At 45.3% G+C, this 15,760-nt stretch overlaps 1 pseudogene; it reads right to left on the bottom strand.

Annotated features, from left to right (window-relative positions):
• Positions 1-3,738: 3,738 nt before the first annotated feature.
• On the bottom strand, positions 3,739-11,297 carry LOC121270595 (annotated as a pseudogene).
• Between the last annotated feature and the right edge of the window lie 4,463 nt (positions 11,298-15,760).

The following is a 15,760-nucleotide window of genomic DNA, read 5'->3' as shown; positions in this document are numbered from 1 at the left end:
GGGAGAATTGACTTTTTCTTCTCAATTGTTGTGGTTTGTTTTATTTCGAATGGTGATTGTTTTAAAATGTTGTGGATTGTCTCCACTGCTGGGGTGGAATTTGTCACAGTTGTCAAAATATCAACAGAGTTTTCAGAGCAGCTTGTTGAATGTGGATTTGCCTGATGCCTCTTCAGTGAGATGGTGCTCTTAAGAAAAACATTTATTTTTTTCAGTTTTGTAGTAACAGAACATGTTTTCATCCCTAACAAAAGCAAAAATACCTGGAAAAACTCAGCAGGTCTGACAGCATTTGCAGGGAGGAATACAGTTAATGTTTCGAGTCCATATTACTCTTCAACAGAGCTAAGGAAAAATAGAAAAGAGGTGAAATATAAGCTGGTTTAAAGGGGAGGATGTTGTACAGGTAGAGCTGGATAGAGGGCCAGTGAAAGGTGGAGATTGCCAAAAGATGTAATAGACAAAAGGACAAAGGAGTATTGACGTTGGTGATATTAGCTAAGAAATGTGCTAATGGTGACATTAAGGGTAAAAAACAGGACAAGCAAGGTACAGATAGCCCTAGTGGGGGTGGGGGGGGGGGGAAGGGATCAAAATAGGCTAAAAGTTAGAGGTAAAACAATGGATGGAAATACATTTAAAAATAATGGAAATAGGTGGGAAAAGAAAAATATATATAAATTATTGGGAAAAGGGGGATCAGGAAGGGAGTAGGGATGGAGGAGAGAGTTCATGATCTAAAGCTATTGAACTCAATATTCAGTCCGGAAGGCTGTAAAGTGCCAAGTAGGATGTTGAGGTGCTGTTCCTCCAGTTTGCGTTGAGCTTCACTGGAACATTGCAGCAGACCAAGGACAGATATGTGGGCATGAGAGCAGGGTGGTGTGTTGAAAAGGCAAGTGACAGGGAGGTCTAGGTCATGCTTGCGGACAGACTGAAGGTGTTCCGCAAAGCGGTCACCCAGTCTGTATTTGGTGTCTCCAATATAGAGGAAACCACATTGGGTTTGTTTGTCTGTAACAATATGTCTCAAAAACTAATGAATGGATTTGAATAAAACTTGGTACATAATAAGGTTATGGCCTAAGGAACATTAGATTCAGTGAACATGTGGAACAGATCCAGATCCTGGATTTTTTTATATTCGTACACAAGGCCTGATCTTCTGTAGGCAAATGGAATTTGTCCAGGCATTGCACCTTTTCAATTAAAGGAAAGCTTGGGGGACAATTGTTCCCTGATGCAGTCCCCATGGCAACCAATCTGAATCAACTTGCTATTTTTGAATTTGAATAAAAGCTTTGGGGAACTGTTCCCTGATGCATTCTCCATGGCAATGCCTCAACCAATCGGAGTCCACTTGCCAACCAATCAACACCCTGTTTCTCAGACTGTATAAACTGTAGTTTCCTTTGAAATTTGGTATTCTTGCATCTATCTTGATGAGTGCAAGACAAAAAGCTTCAATAGCATGTCTTTTTTTCAGTAATATTCAAATTTATAAAGAAGTTTTATCAACATTGGGAGAAATGTTTTTTTCCCCCCAACAATATATTGTAAACAATGATAACAAATTGCCTGAAAATTCACAAACATTTACACTGGCAAATTTGTTAATTTTATTGTGAAATGTTCCCGATCCGGAACATTTCCAGATGTGAAGATCATTTATATACTTGTCGCAAAAAATTCTGTTTAGGAAATCACAAGACTGGTTGTTTCTGCTTACCCCACAATGATAAAGGATTGTGCAATCATCAGCTAATCTCACATTCCCAATGAAATATGTAGCCTGGTGTCAGCTGATAATGTATTGAAAAAAATGCTGATGTAATCTCATGACATAATTACAGCAAAATGTGATGACATCAACAGATTAAGCAATCCCAATGGAATGGTGTGACGTCAGCTTGATTTTAGACAAAAGCAGTCTGTTCGGAAATGTATAGAACTGGACCAGTTTTCTTCAGTAGAGAAAGTCTGCTGCCCTGTGAAGCTCCCTGGGATGTTTAAAGGTGCACTATAAATATAGGTTGGTTTTGTTGTGATGCTTGAATTATTTTCAGGGGATGCCGTTATTGTTAAGTAGTCAAATGCTTCCTTGGTGTGTCCAGGGAAAGCTATGGGAAGGCTGTTGACTATAATCGGCCATGTCTGGCTTCAATGTTTAAACATACAGGCATTGTTATATCAGTTACTTAGAGCTAAAGAGAAACCCATCTCTTTAAATATATATACAGGGAAGAGGCTGAAATGAAATCTATCCCTTTTAACCTGCACAAAAGCAGGATGCTCAGATTAACAGGCCACAGAAGGAGTGCATTCAGCCCATCATGCCCCTGCCATCTCTTTGAAAGGCCTCTCTGATCATCTTATGGCTCTGCTCTTTTCCGACAGCCCTGCAAGTTCTTCCCTTTCAAGTATTTACCCTTTGGAAGTATACTATTGAATCTGTTTTGAGGTGGATCAGAACAACTCACTGTGTGAAAAAGGAAAATCTCATCGCCTCCCTCTGGCTCCTTGGCTAATTACCTTAGAGTTTCTCACTTTCTGTTAAAGAACCTGCCAATCCCTTTCACCCACTTTCCCTAAAGTACATAAATCTAATCAGGAAAAGTCCAGCAAAATCAAATACTTCTACTGATAAAAGTTTATTAATGAGACAGAACATAGTTAAAAACAAGACAGAAAATGACTTAATGATCAAAGACAACTAGAATAAAAGGATGTGCACAATGTTCTGGACCTAAATGGTTTCTCTTTAATTCATCTGTCCCCTGCCCTCTTTGTGGAATACCTCTGCTCAGTCCACAAGCAGGACCCTGACCTTCCAGTTGCTCGCCATTATAATTCACCACCTTGCTTTCATGCTCACATTTCAGTCCTTGGCCTGCTGAAATGTTCCCAAAAAGTCCAACGCAATTTGGGCGAACAGCACCTCGTCCTCCGAGTAGGTACTTTACAGCCTTCCGGACTCAACACTGAGTTCAACAACTTCAGACTGTCAACTCTGTGCTCCATTCTGATTTTTATTTTGTCAAGTGCCAGTCTGTATCTTATTTTCATGTTTTTGCTTTCAGACAAAGTTGTCTTTTATTCTGCCTTTAATACTTACTCTGGCCCAATGCTTTATTTCTTTGCTACAACCATTACCATTCCCCTTGCCTTTTGTTCCATGACATTTTTCATTTAATTTCGCCCACCCTCTAACCAATCCCTGACTTTCCCGTTTGTTCTACCTGGCCCTCCCAACATTCTCAGCAGCATCAAACCCATCACATTTCTCCCTCTCTTTAGTTCTGACCAAGAGTCACAATGGACTTGAAGCATTAAGAAAACATCTCTCCAAAGATGCTGCCAGACCTGCTGAGTTTTTCCAGCACTCTGTATTTATTTTAGATCTACCTGTAATGGTAAGGAAACATTATTTACTATCCAGAATAAAACAAATCTATTTTAATCAGCTTTTGTGAATCATTTCAGTGGAATTGTGAACTCCCAGGCTCAAAGAGCATCAACACACTTGAAACAAAGTTTTGAGACCAGCCAGGAAGAAACCCTCCAACCCTCCCACTTCACCAACTGTCAGAATAATAATAAATAAATGTAATAAATCCAGTTCTGTAGAAGGGTCATGAGGATTCGAAACATCAATTCTTTTCTTCTCCGCCAATGCTACCAGACCTGTTGAGTTTTTCCAGGTAATTCTGTTTTTGTAATAAATGCTGGCCTGGCCAGCAATGTCCAAATCCCATGAACGAATATTTTTTTAAAAATGCACAATGTTCAGTCCTGGATGTGATTAACAGCAGCAATAGCAGCAGAATCCAACCCCTGTAATCACTTCTGAACTTGGTGTCTCAGTAGGTGAGATGACTGAGTGAATTCCATCCCACATTCAGAACAGGTGAGTGGCCTCTCCCGGTGTGAACTCGCTGGTGTCTCAGCAGGTGGGATGCCTGAGTGAATCCTTTTCCACACTCAGAGCAGGTGAATGGCCTCTCCCCAGTGTGCACACGCTTGTGTTTCTGGAGGTCAGATGAATGAATGAATTGCTTCCCACATTCAGAACAGGTGAATGGCCTCTCCCCAGTGTGAACTCGCTGATGTCTCAGCAGGAGGCATGACTGAGTGAATCCCTTTCCACATTCAGAGCAAGGAAATGGCCTCTCCCCAGTGTGAACTCGCTTGTGTGCCTGCAGGTGAGATGAATGACTGAATCGCTTCCCACACTCAGAGCAGGGAAACGGCCTCTCCCTAGTGTGAACTCGCTTGTGTTTTCGGAGATCGGATGAATTACTGAATCGCTTCCCACATTCAGAGCAGGTGAATGGCCTCTCCCCGGTGTGAACTCGCTGGTGTGTCTGCAGGTGGGAAAACTGAGTGAATCCCATCCCACACTCAGAGCAAGTGAATGGCCTCTCCCCAGTGTGAACTCGCTTGTGTTTCTGGAGGTCGGATGACTGACTGAATCGCTTCCCACAATCAGAGCAGGTGTACGGCTTCTCCCCGGTGTGAACTCGCTGGTGTGTCTTTAGGTGGGATGAATGACTGAATCGCTTCCCACATTCAGAGCAGGTGAACGGCTTCTCCCCGGTGTGAACTCGCTGGTGTGTCTGTAGGTGGGATGACTGAGTGAATCCCATCCCACACTCAGAGCAGGTGAATGGCCTCTCCCCAGTGTGAACACGCTTGTGTTTCTGGAGGTCGGATGAATTACTGAATCGCTTCCCACATTCAGAGCAGGCATATGGCCTCTCCCTGGTGTGAACTCGCTTATGTGTCTGTAGATGGAATGAATGACTGAATCCCTTCCCACATTCAGAGCAGGTGAATGGCCTCTCCCCAGTGTGAACTCGCTGGTGTGACTGCAGTTGGGATAACTGAGTGAAACCCTTCCCACAATCACAGCAGGTAAATGGCCTCTCCCCACTGTGACTACGTCGATGAATTTCCAGCTGCGATGGGTATTTGAATCCCTTCCCACAGTCCCCACATATCCAAGGTTTCTCCATGGTGCGGGTTTCCTTGTGTGTAACCCCCAGTTCAATGATCAGTTGAAGTCTTATCTACAGACAGAACACAGGTATGGTCTATCCAAGTTAATGGCACGATGTTTTTTCAGGCTTTGAACTGGCTAAAGCTCTTTTCACAGTCAGTGCACTGCAACATCCTCACTCACGTGTGTGTGTGTGTGTGTGTGTGTGTGTGTGTGTGTGTATGTGTATTTTTCTGGTCACACTGACATTTAAAATCTCTTGAAGCAGGTAGAAAGGAAAAACATTTCTCCTTCTAGATTCAAAGGCCAGTGATATTCAGGTCCCATGAATCAAATGACTCTGTCAGATCTTGATGTAACATTTGGTTTGAGATTTCTGTCTGCAACTCCTCCCCTTATTATATCCTGTAAAAAGAGTTTACAAAAGCCATCATTGTCAGTACAGGATAGAAATTCAGAACAGGCAATTCTAGTTTCTGTTGAACATTCTTTCCTCTGTCATTCCCCAATAGCTGTAAACCTCCATCCCACACACTCTCCATTCTCACTCTGCTGTATCTACTAAACCCCCAGTAGTACTTGACTAAAAATGTGTGTAATGTACAGTACTCTATCAGATGATTAGAGATACATGGGGCTGTGAGGGGGAACTTTATTTTGACAGCCAGTGGTAATGACCTGGAGCTTGCTGCCTACGATGGCACCTGAAGGAAATAAATTTGCAGGGTAATGGCGATATATAGGTGGAATGGGATCGACTGGATTGCTCTCCAGAGAGTCTGCATGGGCTCCAATTGCCAAATGGACTCCTTCTATGTCGTAACTCTAAGGCTGGAAATATATAATGTAGCTACAGTGCTGTATTACAAGGCCAGAAATAATAAATTAACTTAATTACAGAACCATATATAAAATATTTAATATGTACCATATAACACCACTAGACATATCTCTATAATAATAAAAACAAAAAAACTGCGGATGCTGGAAATCCAAAACAAAAACAAAAACAGAATTACCTGGAAAAACTCAGCAGGTCTGGCAGCATTGGCGGAGAAGAAAAGAGTTGACGTTTCGAGTCCTCATGACCCTTCGAAGGATCATGAGGACTCGAAACGTCAACTCTTTTCTTCTCCGCCGATGCTGCCAGACCTGCTGAGTTTTTCCAAGTAATTCTGTTTTTCTAGACATATCTCTGTCCAATATTAATTTACTGCCGCTTTAAATGTCAGCCATCTCCTGGGGAAGCCACCCCTTTAATTGTGAACATTAGAAAAGAGGCCATCCATTTAGCCAGACAAATAAATGTGTCATAAAAACAAAAAAACTGCGGATGCTGGAAATCCAAAACAAAAACAAAAACAAAAACTAAAATGAATTACCTGGAAAAACTCAGCAGGTCTGGCAGCATCAGCGGAGAAGAAAAGAGTTGACGTTTCGAGTCCTCATGACCCTTCGACAGAACTTGAGTTCGAGTCCAAGAAAGAGTTGAAATATAAGCTGGTTTAAGGTGTGTGTGTGGGGGGCGGAGAGAGAGAGAGAGTGGGAGGTGGAGTGGGGGTGTGGTTGTAGGGACAAACAAGCAGTGATAGAAGCAGATCATCAAAAGATGTCAACAACAATAATACAAAAGAACACATAGGTGTTAAAGTTAAAGTTGGTGATATTATCTAAACGAATGTGCTAATTAAGAATGGATGGTAGGGCACTCAAGGTATAGCTCTAGTGGGGGTGGGGAGAGTATAAAAGATGTAAAATAAATAAATAAATAAAATTTCTCTTTTTATAATGGAAATAGGTGGGAAAAGGAAAATCTATATAATTTATTGGAAAAAAAGAGAAAAGGAAGGGGGAAACAGAAAGGGGGTGGGGATGGGGGAGGGAGCTCACGACCTAAAGTTGTTGAATTCAATATTCAGTCCGGATGGCTGTAAAGTGCCTAGTCGGAAGATGAGGTGTTGTTCCTCCAGTTTGCGTTGGGCTTCACTGGAACAATGCAGCAAGCCAAGGACAGACATGTGGGCAAGAGAGCAGGGTGGAGTGTTAAAATGGCAAGCGACAGGGAGGTTTGGGTCATTCTTGCGGACAGACCGCAGGTGTTCTGCAAAGCGGTCGCCCAGTTTACATTTGGTCTCTCCAATGTAGAGGAGACCACATTGGGAGCAACGAATGCAGTAGACTAAGTTGGGGGAAATGCAAGTGAAATACTGCTTCACTTGAAAGGAGTGTTTGGGTCCTTGGAGGGTGAGGAGAGAGGAAGTGAAGGGGCAGGTGTTGCATCTTTTGCGTGGGCATGGGGTGGTGTCATAGGAGGGGGTTGAGGAGTAGGGGGTGATGGAGGAGTGGACCAGGGTGTCCCAGAGGGAGCGATCCCTACGGAATGCCGATAGGGGGGGTGAAGGGAAGATGTGTTTGGTGGTGGCATCATGCTGGAGTTGGCGGAAATGGCGGAGGATGATCCTTTGAATGCGGAGGCTGGTGGGGTGATAAGTGAGGACAAGGGGGACCCTATCAGGTTTCTGGGAGGGAGGAGAAGGCGTGAGGGCGGATGCGCGGGAGATGGGCTGGACACGGATGAGGGCCCTGTCAACGACCGTGGGTGGAAAACCTCAGTTAAGGAAGAAGGAGGACATGTCAGAGGAACTGTTTTTGAATGTAGCATCATCGGAACAGATACGACGGAGGCGAAGGAACTGAGAGAATGGGATGGAGTCCTTACAGGAAGCGGGGTGTGAGGAGCTGTAGTCGAGGTAACTGTAGGAGTCGGTAGGCTTGTAATGAATATTGGTGGACAGTCTATCACCAGAGATTGAGACAGAGAGGTCAAGGAAGGGAAGGGAAGTGTCAGAGATGGACCACGTGAAAATGATGGAGGGGTGGAGATTGGAAGCAAAATTAATAAATTTTTCCAAGTCCCGACGAGAGCATGAAGCGGCACCGAAGTAATCATCGATGTACCGGAGAAAGAGTTGTGGAAGGGGGCCGGAGTAGGACTGCAACAAGGAATGTTCCACATACCCCATAAAGAGACAGGCATAGCTGGGGTCCATGCGGGTACCCATAGCCACACCTTTTATTTGGAGGAAGTGAGAGGAGTTGAAGGAGAAATTGTTCAGCGTGAGAACAAGTTCAGCCAGACGGAGGAGAGTAGTGGTGGATGGGGATTGTTCGGGCCTCTATTCGAGGAAGAAGCTAAGGGCCCTCAGACCATCCTGGTGGGGGATGGAGGTGCAGGGGGATTGGACGTCCATGGTGAAGAGGAAGCGGTTGGGGCCAGGGAACTGGAAATTGTTGATGTGACGTAAGGTGTCAGAGGAATCACGGATGTAGGTGGGAAGGGACTGGACAAGGGGAGAGAGAAGGGAGTCAAGATAACGAGAAATGAGTTCTGTGGGGCAGGAGCAAGCTGAGACGATCGGTCTACCGGGGCAGTTCTGTTTGTGGATTTTGGGTGGGAGATAGAAGCGGGCAGTCCGAGGTTGGGCGACTATCAGGTTGGAAGCTGTGGGAGGGAGATCCCCAGAGGAGATGAGGTCAGTGACAGTCCTGGAAACAATGGCTTGATGTTCAGTGGTGGGGTCATAGTCCAGGGAGAGGTAGGAGGAAGTGTCTGCAAGTTGACGCTCAGCCTCCGCGAGGTAGAGGTCAGTGCGCCAGACAACAACAGCACCACCCTTGTCAGCGGGTTTGATGACAATGTCAGGGTTGGACCTGAGAGAATGGAGTGCAGTAAGTTCAGAGAGAGACAGGTTAGAATGGGTGAGAGGAGCAGAGAAATTGAGACGACTAATGTTGCGCCGACAGATCTCAATGAAAAGATCAAGAGAAGGTAAGAATCCAGAGGGAGGGGTCCAGGTGGAGGGAGAATATTGGAGATGGGTAAAAGGATCCGTTGAACTGGGAGAGGACTCCTGCCCAAAGAAGTTAGCCCGGAGACGAAGACGGCGGAAGAAGAGTTCAGCATCACACCGAGCCCGAAATTCATTGAGGTGAGGGCGTAAGGGTATGAAACTAAGTCCTTTGCTGAGCACTGAACGTTCAGCATCGGAGAGGGGAAGGTCAGGGGGTATAGTGAATACACGGCTGGGGCTGGGATTGGAAGATGGGGTGGGGACGGAGGGACAGGTTGGGGTGGAGGGTCCTAGATGGGTGTTGGTGTCGATGAGTTGTTGGAGCTTGCGTTCCTTAGCACTTGAGAGAAAGAGAAAAAGTTTCTTGTTGAGGCGTCGGATGAGCCAAAGGATAAAATGAAACTGGTGGCACGCGCAGCTTTGAAAAAGGGTACGGCGGTGCTGCTGGAGGGAGAGGTCGAGTGTGTTCATATGGCGGCGCATGGCACTGAGTGTGGATTTCAGAATGTGACGGGAACAGCAGTCCGAGAAACGTTTTATGTCCCAGAGATACCTGTAATCCTGGGTGGGTTCGAAACATGAGGGGTGGAATTTCAGTTGAAATCCACGTGGGGTAAGTCGGAGATGGAGACAGTCACTGAGAAAGGAGATGTGGCTGTGAAAGCGGGTTTTAGTAAACACCTTGTCAAACACCAGGAGGGAAATGGAAAGCAAGGAAGGTGAGCAGGGCAAAAGAGAGATACGGAAATCTTGTCGCAGAGAGGAACAGAACTTCTTCAAGGAGGTAGGCGTTTCTTGAAGAGCAGTGGCAGTCAATTAAACACAGAGATAAAAACAAAAAAACTGCGGATGCTGGAAATCCAAAACAAAAACAAAAACAGAATTACCTGGAAAAACTCAGCAGGTCTGGCAACATCGACGGAGAAGAAAAGAGTTGACATTTCGAGTCCTCATGACCCTTCGACAGAACTTGAGTTCGAGTCCAAGAAAGAGTTGAAATATAAGCTGGTTTAAGGTGTGTGTGTGGGGGGCGGAGAGAGAGAGAGAGTGGGAGGTGGAGTGGGGGTGTGGTTGTAGGGACAAACAAGCAGTGATAGAAGCAGATCATCAAAAGATGTCAACAACAATAATACAAAAGAACACATAGGTGTTAAAGTTAAAGTTGGTGATATTATCTAAACGAATGTGCTAATTAAGAATGGATGGTAGGGCACTCAAGGTATAGCTCTAGTGGGGGTGGGGAGAGCATAAAAGATGTAAAAATAAAATAAATAAATAAATAAATAATTTTTTTTCTCTCTTTTTATAATGGAAATAGGTGGGAAAAGGAAAATCTATATAATTTATTGGAAAAAAAAAGAGAAAAGGAAGGGGGAAACAGAAAGGGGGTGGGGATGGGGGAGGGAGCTCACGACCTAAAGTTGTTGAATTCAATATTCAGTCCGGATGGCTGTAAAGTGCCTAGTCGGAAGATGAGGTGTTGTTCCTCCAGTTTGCGTTGGGCTTCACTGGAACAATGCAGCAAGCCAAGGACAGACATGTGGGCAAGAGAGCAGGGTGGAGTGTTAAAATGGCAAGCGACAGGGAGGTTTGGGTCATTCTTGCGGACAGACCGCAGGTGTTCTGCAAAGCGGTCGCCCAGTTTACGTTTGGTCTCTCCAATGTAGAGGAGACCACGTTGGGAGCAACGAATGCAGTAGACTAAGTTGGGGGAAATGCAAGTGAAATGCTGCTTCACTTGAAAGGAGTGTTTGGGTCCTTGGATGGTGAGGAGAGAGGAAGTGAAGAGGCAGGTGTTGCATCTTTTGCGTGGGCATGGAGTGGTGCCATAGGAGGGGGTTGAGGAGTAGGGGGTGATGGAGGAGTGGACCAGGGTGTCCCAGAGGGAGCGATCCCTACGGAATGCCGATAGGGGGGGTGAAGGGAAGATGTGTTTGGTGGTGGCATCATGCTGGAGTTGGCGGAAATGGCGGAGGATGATCCTTTGAATGCGGAGGTTGGTGGGGTGATAAGTGAGGACAAGGGGGACCCTATCATGTTTCTGGGAGGAAGGAGAAGGCGTGAGGGCGGATGCGCGGGAGATGGGCTGGACACGGTTGAGGGCCCTGTCAAATAAATGTGTCAGGCTGAGGGGGGAAAGGCTATCAATGTCTTTGAGAGAAAGAGAGAGACCTGGGCCAACCTTTCCAGAGTCTGCGCCCTCCCTGAATTCAATTCTTCTCCCTTCAGTTCCTGCAATTCAACTATTTAAACCCAGAATTACAAAATAAATGGAAAGGGGGAAAAAGAAAGTGTTTTACTCACAGATATTGGATTCAAGAGGAGTTTATGTCTATGTGACACTCATTCTTCATTGACACAAAACCCGCGCTCTTACTGCCGGGAGGACCAGCGCTCTTCCGGTCCTCCAAAGCTTCCCATTGGCCAATCTCCCGCAGGAAGACAATGAAAGGAATACGACCCCACGTGGAGGCGGGAGAGACTTTGACCTCCAGACGCGCTGAGCTGGTGTCCAATCCGCAGCATTTTGCCTTCCGAGCCAGTGATATTGCTCCCTGTGTGCTCGGAACGCAGCTCATTTTGACGAACACGATTCCGCGGAGCAGAGTGATTCCTATTGGCCTGAATCGCGGTGACGTTGCACCCATTGTTCTCCCTCCCTTCTCCAGCCAAGATTTCCGGGAACCGGCAGCGAGAAGCCGCTCGGCTCCCCCACTCTACAGTGGATGGCTGGTCCAGAAAGAGATCTGCGCTTGCTCTGGACAGCTCAGTCAGCAGCTCTTTCTGCGCCTGCGTGCTGGGCACCCAGCTGACGGGGAGGGGACTTTGCAAAATGTTTTCCCCTTATTTTCTTCCAAGTTTGAGTTAAACAGCAGAGCATTTGTTTTTAGTTTCACACACAATCGAAAACGTCCTCCTCTGTCTAACCCTCTGTGAGTAAAACATTTCATTCCCTCTTGGGAAATACAGAGAGTTGTGGGACCCTGTAACTGGAATTAGTGCCAAATATGCTGAGGGGGGAAATGCTGGTGATTGTGTGGAACCTGTTTTTATTGTATGAGATATTTAAATTGACAAACAATTATCTGTTCTGCCTCCTTCAAACAGTTTAAATATCAGTGTGACTGAAAAAACACCACGACACACACACCACAGTGAGAGCATTCCGGTGAACTGACTACACTAATTCCATTTTCCAGCACTTGGTCCTTGATCCTGGAGGCTATAGCAGTGCTAGTGAATATCTAAATGCTTCTTAAATGTTATGAGAGTTTCTAACTCAACTGCTCTTTCAGACAGTGAGTTCCAGACTCCACCACCCTCTGAGTGAAAACATTTCTCCTCAACTCCCCTGTTTGCCTTCCATTTCTTACCTTAAATCTAGTTATTGGTTATTGACCCCTCTAGTAATGGAAAAAGTGCCTTCCTATCCACCCTATCTATGCCCCTCATAATCTTATACACCCCTATCAGAGAGATCCCCTCTCAACCTTACAGGTATATACGTCCAACTCCACGCTATATCAGGAAGTGTCTCTTTATATGTACCCATTATGACCGTCCAATCAATGCCCTCCAAGGAAAATGACCCCAGCCTATCCAATCTTTCCTCATAGCTCAAGCCCAGGCAACATTCTAGTAAACCTCCTCTGCACCCTCTCCAGTGCAATCACATCTTTCTTATAATGTAGCGACCAGAACTGCACACAGTCCTCTAGCCGTGGCCTAACAAGCATTTTATACAGTTCCAGTTTAACCTCCCTGCTTTTGTATTCTAGGCCTTGGCTAATAAAGGCAAGTATCTCATATGCCTTCTTAACCACCTTATCTACCTGCCCTGCTACCTTCAGGGATCTCTGGATATACACACCAAGGTCCCTCTGATCTTCAGTACTTTCCAGGGTACTATCATTCATAGTGTAATTCCTTGCCTTGTTAGCCTTCCCCTCCCCAAGTGCGTTACCTCACATTTTTCCGTGTTGAATTCCATTTGCCACTGCTCTGCCCACCTGACCAGTCCATTGATATCCTCCTGCAGTTTATGGGTATCCTCCTTAGTATTTACCACCCTATCAATTTTCTTGTCATCCGTGAACTTCTTGATCATACCCCCTACATTTAAGTCCAAATCATTTATGTACACCACAAACAGCAAGGGACCCAGCACCAGGCCCTGCAGAACCCCACTGGAAACAGGCTTCCAGCCACAGAAACATCGCTCTACCATCACCCTCTGCTTCCTGCCTCTCAACCAATTTTGGATCCAACATGCTGAAGTTCATGTAGACCACATCTGCTGATACACCAGTGAGTCCATACCAGGGAGAGACTATTCACCTGTCCCATGTGTGGAAAGGGATTCACACAGTCATCTGTCCTGTGAAATCACCTGCTTTCTGTGTGGGAACAGATTCACTCAGTTATCCAGTCTGGTGGGATACTGCCACATTCACACCGGGAGAGGCTGTTCACTTGCTCTCTGTGTGGGAACAAATTCACTCAGTTTTCCAGTCTGGTGGGACACCACCGCATTCACACCAGGGAGAGGCCGTTCACCTGCTCTGTGTGTGGGAAGAGATTCAGTCAGTCATTTCGTCTCCTGGGACACCAGGGCACTCACACCAATAAGAAACCTGTTCAATGCTCTGACTGTGGGAGCTGCTTTAATAACTCAGCCTACCTGATGATCCACAAATGCATTCACACTGAGGAGAGACCCTTCAGTTGCTCTCGCTGTGCAAAGAGGTTCAGAACATCATCTGACCTACTGAGACATCAGCGAGTTCACAATGGAGAGAACCCATTCACTTGCTCCGTGTGTGGGAAGGAATTCACCTGTTCATCCGGGCTGATGAAACATTACGGCAGTCACACTGATTAGAGACCTTTTAGATGCTCCGACTGTGGGTGTTAATTGTATCAATTGAAGTTAAGTATATACAGATGGAGGGCATTGATTGGATGGTTATAATGGGCACATATAAAGAGACACTTGCTGTTATAGCATGGAATTGAAGGTATATACCTGTAATGTTTCACTCTGTGAATAAATCTATACCAAATAAAGATTGACTCCACACTGTGCCTGTCAGGATTATAACATAGTAACACAGAATGCTTGCCTAATGGTGAAGGTTTGAAACTCAGGGAAAATAAGTTTTCAGACAGAATCTGACAATCCTAGTGGCTTTTGTGAGAAATGGACGAGGGTTGTTTTCCCTGCAATTTAGAAGATTAAGAAATGATTTGATAAAATCTTTCATGATGGTAATTGGAACTGGTCTAGGACTAAGGAATGTGGTCTGAAAGTGAGAGTCAGAATTTTCAGGAGTGAATTCGGAAACACTTCTCCATGTAAAGTCAATAGAAGTTTGGAAATCTACTCATCAAATGGCAGTTCATTCCAGGTCAACATTAATTTTAAATCTGACATTGATGAATCAATGTCAATGATGAATACCCAAGCTATTAAGGGACATGGGGGCAAAGGATCACAGATCAGCCATCATCTCATTTCATGGTGGAACAGGCTCAAGGAGCTAAATGGCCAACTTCTGGAATCATAGAAACTTGCAGCATAGAAAGAGACCATTCCAGTCTGTTTTTCAAAATTCATTCATGGGATGTGGGCATCACTGACTAGGCAGTATTTATTGCCCATCCCTAATTGCCCTCATTCAGAGGCCATTTAAGAGTCAACCACATGGCTGTGGGTCTGGAGTCACATCTAGACCAAGTAAGGGCAACAGATTTCCTTCCCTGAGTTAGCAGGACAAAGATCATCATCAGATTTTTATTGAATTCAAAATTTCACCATCTGCCATGGTGGGTTTTGAGCCCAGGTCCCCAAAGGATTACCACAGGTCTCTGAAATACTAGCCCAGTGACAATACCACAATGCCACCATCTTCCCTTTGTTCTTGTGATGTCTCTTTGAAAGAGCACTTATGTTCAGACCCACACAGCCACTTTCTGTTTGCAACCCTGTAAGTTCCTCATTCCCAAGTCTCTGTCAACTCTCTTTTAAAACTTCTTATAGAATCAGGTTTCACCACCTTTTCAGGTAGCGTGTTCCAGATCTTGACAACTCTCTGTTGGTACAGAAATGGCTGAACTCGATGTTGAATCTGGAAGGTTGTAAAGTGCCGAATCGAAAGATGAGCTGTTCCTCGAGCTCCCATTGAGCTTCATTGGAACAGTTCAGGAGGCCAAGAACAGAGAGGTCAGAGTGGGGGGTGGGGCGGCGAATTAAAATGACAAGTGACTGGAAGCTCAGGGTCAAGCTCACAGACTGAACAGAGGTTGTTCCACAAAGTGATCACCCAATCTGTGTTTGATCTTCCCAACATAGAGCAGACCACATGGTCAGCACTGAATTCAGTAACTAAACTGAAAACATTACAAGCAAATTTGTTGCAGGCTGAAGAAAGATACTTTATTTGAAGAGCAAGGGTTACAAAGTAAAACAAGCCGATTTCCAGAATATTAAATCTCCAGTCCAGTTATAGCGATTATTATCAGCAGAAACAAACCCAAACTATCAGAATGAACATGGTTCAGTCCTGGATGTGATTAACAGCAGAATCCAACCCCTGGTGTCTCTGCTGAACTCGTTGGTGTGTCAGCCGGTTGGATAATCGATTAAACCCCTTCTCACACGTCCATCAGGTGTCCAGCCTCTCCCCAGTGTGAACTCGCTGCTGTGTGTCTTGGAGCTGATGGTTTTCCCCATGCACCAGCTGCTCTTGTCTTTCCAGGTGGTGGGGGTCATGGGTTTGGGAGATTCTATCAAAAATTCTGATTGAAATGTAGATCTATAAAGTCCATCTCCTTTACCCCTCCTCCGCCTCTCACTCTCTCTTCTCCCATCAAGGCCAGAGTCTTGTGTAGGTCCAGACTGGGAGGCAGG

This window comes from Carcharodon carcharias, chromosome 27, assembly GCF_017639515.1.
Source record: "Carcharodon carcharias isolate sCarCar2 chromosome 27, sCarCar2.pri, whole genome shotgun sequence".
Lineage (NCBI taxonomy): Eukaryota > Metazoa > Chordata > Chondrichthyes > Lamniformes > Lamnidae > Carcharodon > Carcharodon carcharias.
The sequence above is the reverse complement of the archived record's forward strand: the minus strand, read 5'-3'. Positions and strand labels throughout refer to the sequence as shown.